Source organism: Gorilla gorilla, chromosome 18 (assembly GCF_029281585.2).
Source record: "Gorilla gorilla gorilla isolate KB3781 chromosome 18, NHGRI_mGorGor1-v2.1_pri, whole genome shotgun sequence".
Taxonomy (NCBI): domain Eukaryota; kingdom Metazoa; phylum Chordata; class Mammalia; order Primates; family Hominidae; genus Gorilla; species Gorilla gorilla.
Genome location: NC_073242.2, coordinates 117004972 through 117011446, shown reverse-complemented (window position 1 = coordinate 117011446; position 6475 = coordinate 117004972). Strand labels below are relative to the sequence as shown.

Below are 6475 nucleotides of genomic sequence, written 5' to 3'. Positions count from 1 at the left end.
TGGAGTGTTGTCATCATGGCTCACTGCAGCCTCGACCCCCTGGAGTTGGGTAATCCTACGGCCTCAGCCTCCCAAGTAGCTGGGACAACAGGTGTGCACCACCACAGCCAGATGACGTTTTATTTATTTATTTTTTGTAGAAATGGGGTCTTGCTATGATTCCCAGGCTGGCCTCCAACTCCTGAGCTCAAGAGATCGTCCTGCCTCGGCCTCCCGCAGTGTTGAGTTTACAGGTATAAGTCACCACACCTGACCCATAGGTAGTTTATAAGAACAACTGTGAGCATGGTCATGGATCCTAAGGTGTAAGACCTTAGGATCTGTAATAAACTATAATAATAGTTTAAAAGTCTCAAGATAATTCAAGTTGCTTTAATTTAATTTCCCTAACATGTCCCATTGGTCAGGTGGATTTCTAGATGGGGCATCATGACTTCTTCTAGGTGGGGCATCATGACTTCTTCTAGGTGGGGCATCATGACTTCTTCTAGGTCGGGGCATCATGACTTCTTCATGACCGCTGCACTGGCCACACAGGAGAGACACAGGCGTATTGTTGCATGGCAGTGCACGACAGGGCGGGGGAGTTTCCCAGGTAGCTCCCCTAGGTCAGGCGATGCTGCCACCTTGGGCCAGGTGCCTTCTCCTCTCAACAAGGCAGTAAATGGGGGGCTGCACTGGACCCAGCCCCCACCCCCAGTAGGAGACGTCTTTCTAGGCATCTCCAGTCGTGTCCACCATGTCCTCTGCAGCAACATCACTCTCAGCCCTTCTCCCTGCTCACCTGGGGAGGGGGACCTTTCCCACTGCGCTTGTTCTCAATGCCGCTGCTTTGTCAAGGAACCCTGGAGAATGCTGCCTCGAGATCACAGCCAGGGCAGCCGGCAGGTGGTGTTGGCTGGGGAATCAGTTGACCTGGGGGAAAGTTCATTTCATCATGACTGGCACACACTTAAAGCTACATTTTTGGCCAAGGGACAAATGCCAGGCTATAATCTACACATTAGGATGTTGACTGCGTTATAAATAAGACTAGGCATGTGCCGTAGTTTGCATGGGCTTCAGGGCTCCAGCTTCCTAAGGGCTATAAAGTGGTTTGCAAAGATTTGGGCACCGCAACAGCAGAACAAACCAGAAAGGGCCTGCATTTGGAATCACATACACTGGGTTTAAAGCCCAGGTGTCATGTGCTCACAGTGTGGCTTTGGGAGGTCACCTCATCTCTCTGAGCTTCCACTTGTCATCTGATTAGAACAAGGATGGTAGTAACAGCCGCCTGCGGGCTACAGTGGGGATTACAGAAGTGATGTAAGGATCTCAGCACGGTGCCCACTGGCAGTTTGCACAAATCTGCTTACAGTGATTACATCTGGTGAACATTAAGCCAAGACAGGTGAGGGCAGGGGTGACAAAGGCCCCTGCGTGAGGTTGCAACAAGAAATGTCCAGCGTGGGGGTTTCAGGCGCTGGCCGCAGATCGGCTCTGAGTTATCTCATCTCCCAAAGTCGGAGGTACATAGGATAATATCGAAATTTACAGTGCCCATAAAATAAAAGCAAAGCCAGTACTCAGAGGATGACAGCTGTTTCTGATATCAAGAAATTTCTCCATGAGGTTTTAAAAATTATGATTAAAAAAACTGGAAACAATTGAAATGTCAGGCAATGGGACATGTTAGGGAAATTAAATTAAAGCAACTTGAATTATCATGAGACTTTTAAACTATTATTATTAAAATTTAAAGGTTTCTATAAAAAATGTAAACAAAAATATGTAAAATGTATCCTGGGATGTTGGCCTGAAACACTGTAATGGACTGGAAGGTAAAGATCACATTTTGCATTTTTTAGAATTAATCGTAGCTGTCTGTGGAAGTTTATTCTTTCACGTGCATTTTAGAAAATCAGCGTGTCAAATCCTTCAAGGGTTCTGTTTGGATTTGGCAGCCACTTCATGGGATGCGAAGGTTAAACTCAAAGGGAAATGGCAGCTCCATGCATTTCAGTTATCCCACCCACAAACCGGATTGCTTTTCATTGGTTCAGGTTTCTTTCACATCTTAATAATGTTTTCCATTTCTCCATGAAAGTTCTGCACTTTCCTTGTGAGAGTAATTCCCAAATGCTTTGTAAGTACTGTAATGCTGTGTTATTCTGTACCGTGCTTTCATGCGTCTTCCAGTTGCTTTGTGCTTGCATTGGGCATGGCTGTTCACCTGTGTGTGTTGAGCTCGTACACAGCAGCCTCACTGCACTTTGTCATGTCTCTGCTCACCCTTTCAAAACATTTCTGTGCCTGCACAGACATGAAAAGATGTAAAAGGTTGTGTAAAATGTTAAGATGCTCACTCACTCTTTCCCCTGTGTGTTGTCCCTGCCCCCATCCCACGTGAGGCTCCTTTGAATAGGGAACTGGCTCTGCTCCCCTGGGCCCCAGGGATGCTCAGGTACTGCTGAAGCATCCCTCAACCACTGGCGACCACAGTCAGAGAAGAGCTATCCCACCTCTCCCATCCATCAGCTGGGATGACTCTGAGGCATAGCCTCCTACAGTTTTCCAGCAGGATACAGCTCCAGGTACCCACGGCACGCAGCCTCTCGATAGTGAACCTTTTATTGACAGCCTTCCCTTTTTTTGTCTCACTTCTTCACTCCCCTGTAAGTATTTCCTGGGATCATTTTCCAAACACCCTGCTTGCATTGCTTGCCTCAGGGTCTACTTTCTTTTCTTTTTTATTTTTTGAGATAGAATTTCCCTCCTGTTGCCAGGCTGGAGTGCAATGGCACGATCTCAGCTCACCACAACCTCCACCTCCTTGGTTCAAGTGATTCTCCTGCCTCAGCCTCCTGAGTAGCTGGGATTACAGGCATGCACCACCACACCTGGCTAGTTTTGTATTTTTAGTAGAGGCAGAGTTTCTCCATGTTGGTCAGGCAGGTCTCAAACTCCCGACCTCAGGTGATCCACCCGCCTTGGCCTCCCAAAGTGCTGGGATTACAGACATGAGCCACAGCATCTGGCCAGGGTCTGCTTTTAAGGGAGCCTGGACAAGACAACAGCTGCATCATTATCCTTGTGAAAGCTTCATTCGCCAATGAGCTTGAGTTGGGGTAGGGGAGGCCGTCGGTGTCTTCCTGCTCAATATCATAGACTCAGTGCTTAGCATAGTGCTTGGCCCACATTTAACACCTTGATAATGATGTAGTCAACAAATAAATAGGTAGATGGGTGGGTGGGTGGAAGGAATGAAGGGAGGAAAGGTGGATGAATGGATGGAGGATGATAGAAGAAAGGAAGGATGGAAGAATAGAAGGATGGAAGGATGGATAAATGGACAGATGGATGGATGATGACAGAGAAAAGGATAGATGGGTAAATGGATGGATGAATAAAATGATGGAAGGTTGGATAAATGGATGGATGGATGAATAGAAGGATGGAATGGTGGATGGATGGATGGATGGATGGATGGTGATAGAAGAAAGGATGGATGGATAAATGGATGGATGAATAAAAGGATGAAAGGATGGATAAATGGATGGATGGACTGATGGATAGATGGATGAATGGATAGATAGATGGATGGATGGATGGATAGCTGTATGAGTAAAAGGAAGAATTAATGGAATGAAGATTGGATGGATGGATGAATGGACGAACAGTTGCTGTTGAGGAGGTGGGAGGAACCTAAGACTCCTCAGATCATGCTCTATTCGGAGGCCTTCTGCACTTTCTGGTAGAATGTTTTGTATTCCTCCCACACTCCCCCATTCCTTACAGTCCACATCCTTCTCTGGAAAAGTGTCTCTAGTGCTTCAAAGATAATTTCTTTCACCCCACCCTTCCCAGGAATCACAGAGATCATCCTCTATCTGGAGGACCAGACCTCCATCCTCCTGAGGACCTTGTTTTGGGAATGAGCAAAACAAAACCACAAAGCCAAGCTGGGGTGGATATTATGGGCTTTCTGTTTGGCTCAGAGAGAAGGCTGAAGCCATCCCTGCCATCTGGTGACCCAGACCCAAGTGCCTAAATGATACATAGTCCAGGGCATCCGAGCAGGGAGTGGGAGAGGACAGCCACCTGGGCACTGCCGGAGGGGTTCTCCATCCTCTGCATCTGCCCCACGCCTGCCAGCTCAGACTCCAAATCCCTGTCCCAGGAAGCTCTGTTGCTTGCACCTTCACTGAAAGCTTAGGCTGAACTAGCAAAGCTCCCCAGGCGAGGTATCTCGATGGTTTACATTATCTGACTGATATTAGATCTTTTCCTGAAAGCCTGGTTTAATGAGCGGGGAGGGGAGTCAGTGTGTGGCCATGGATTTTTGAGGCAGGAAAGTGAGATAAATTCTTTGGAGGGACAAAAAAAAAAAAAGAGAGAGAGACTAGGCAGACATAGGATGAGCTGGCAAATGTGGGTAGCCTTGGACTGACCACATAGTGAAATAAAATAACAGCTAATGTTTGAGGGCTTATCATGTGCTAGCTACATGGGGTAGTGCAAAAAACTTTGTTAGAAACTATCCAACAATTGTTTTGGGAAGGTGACATTACTAGCTTCATTTTACAAATGAGGTCCTGGAGACAGAGAGAGGCTAAGTCACTTGCTCCAAGTCACATAGCTGGTTAGCAGAGGGGCAGTTCCAACCCTGTCTATTCCCTGCATTGCAACATGATTGCTTCTCTGCCCAGTGTCTATCAGACTCAACACCAAGTTATTGGATACGACTGATTTATTTCTTTGATAATTGCTTCCTCTAAGTGGATAATCTGCCTCCTTCTCTGGGAAAGACAGCAAAGGACTATGAAGACACTTGTCAGTCCATGATGGCTTAGGAGATTGGGGGTCTAGAGAACTGCCCATTGGCATGCTAGCAAACTGAGTGGTACCTCAACTGGTCATTGGTCTTCTATGGACTTTAGTCTCTTCATCTATAAAGTGGAGGTGGACATGTTTCATGATGGCAAGAGTTCTAGTTAGCTTAAAATTTTGAGAGATCCCCTCCGTTTGCTAATTATGTGAGCTTCTAAGTACTGTGATCTCTTCGAGTCTCAGTCTCAGCACCAGGCCAGTTGCAATGATAATTGTACTTTCTTTGTGAAGATTAAATGGGCCCTGATGCAACCATGGCTGAAGAACAACCACAGGTGAAATTGCTCTTGAAGGCTGGCAGTGATGGAGCCAAGACTGGGAACTGCCCCTTCTTTTATTTTTTCTTTTTAATTGAGACAGAATTTCACTTTTGTTGCCCAGGCTGGAGTGCAATGGCACGATCTCGGTTCACTGCAACCTCTGCCTCCCGGGTTCAAACGATTCTCCTGCCTCAGTGTCTCGAGTAGCTGGGATTACAGGCATGCACCACCACGCCCAGCTAATTTTGTATTTTTAGTAGAGACGGGGTTTCTCCATGTTGGCGAGGCTGGTCTCGAACTCCCGACCTCAGGTGATCCACCCACCTCGGCCTCCCAAAGTGCTGGGATTATAGGCGTGAGCCACCGCGCTTGGCCAGGAACTGCCCCTTCTTCTAGAGACTGTTCATGGTGCTCTGGCTCAAAGGAGTCACTTTCAACATCACCACCATTGACACCAAGAGGTAGACCGTGACAGTGCAGAAGCTGTGCCCAGAAGGGCAGCTCCTGTTCCTGCTGCGTGGCATGGAAGCACACATGGACACCCAAAAGATTGAAGAATTTCTGGAGGCAGTGCTGTGCCCCTGCAGGTACCCTAAGCTAAGAGCTCTAAATCCTGAGTCAAACACAGCTGGGCTGGATGTATTTGCTGACTTTTCTGCCTACATCAAGTTCAAATGCAGGACTCAACGATACTCTGGACAAGGGGCTCCTGAGAGCCCTGAAGGTTTTAGACAGTTACTCGACATCCCCCTTCCCAGAAGAAGTGGATGACAGCAGTGCTGAAGATGAGGGCATCTCTCAGAAGAGGTTTCTCGATGGCAACGAGCTCTCCCTGGTTGAGTGCAGCCTGTTGTCAAAGCTCTGCATAGTCCAGGTGGACTGTGAGAAGTACCAGGGCTTCCCCATCCCTGAGACCTTCCGGGGATGGCATCGGTGCTTGGGCAGTGCCTATGCCTGGGAAGAATTCACCCCTACCTGTCCACATGATGAGGAGATCAAACTGGTCTGCAAGCAAGTGGCCAGGACCCTCAAATAAGCCCCTCCTAGGACTCCCTCGGCCCCCTCCATTTTCCCCACAAAGGCCCGGAGGGTTTTCACACCGGCCCTGGGGGTTTCCACACTGCTACCCAATGGACACACTCCAAATGGCCAGTGGTCAGGGACTCCTGGTGCACTTGTGCAGGGGTGTCGAGGGGGAAGGGGGAATGAGGGGAAAGGATGGGGATCCTGGGTGAGATTCGTATTGTAGGGTGGGGCAGGTAGAGCAACATACTTCACTAATAAAGTACAGAATTTAAAAAAGATTAGGGCAGGTGCAGTGGCTCACACCTGTAATCCAAACA

General features: G+C 47.9%; 1 pseudogene; it reads left to right on the top strand.

Moving 5' to 3' along the window:
• The first annotated feature begins 5126 nt into the window (after positions 1-5126).
• On the top strand, positions 5127-6168 carry LOC101127237 (chloride intracellular channel protein 1-like; annotated as a pseudogene).
• Positions 6169-6475: the final 307 nt, after the last annotated feature.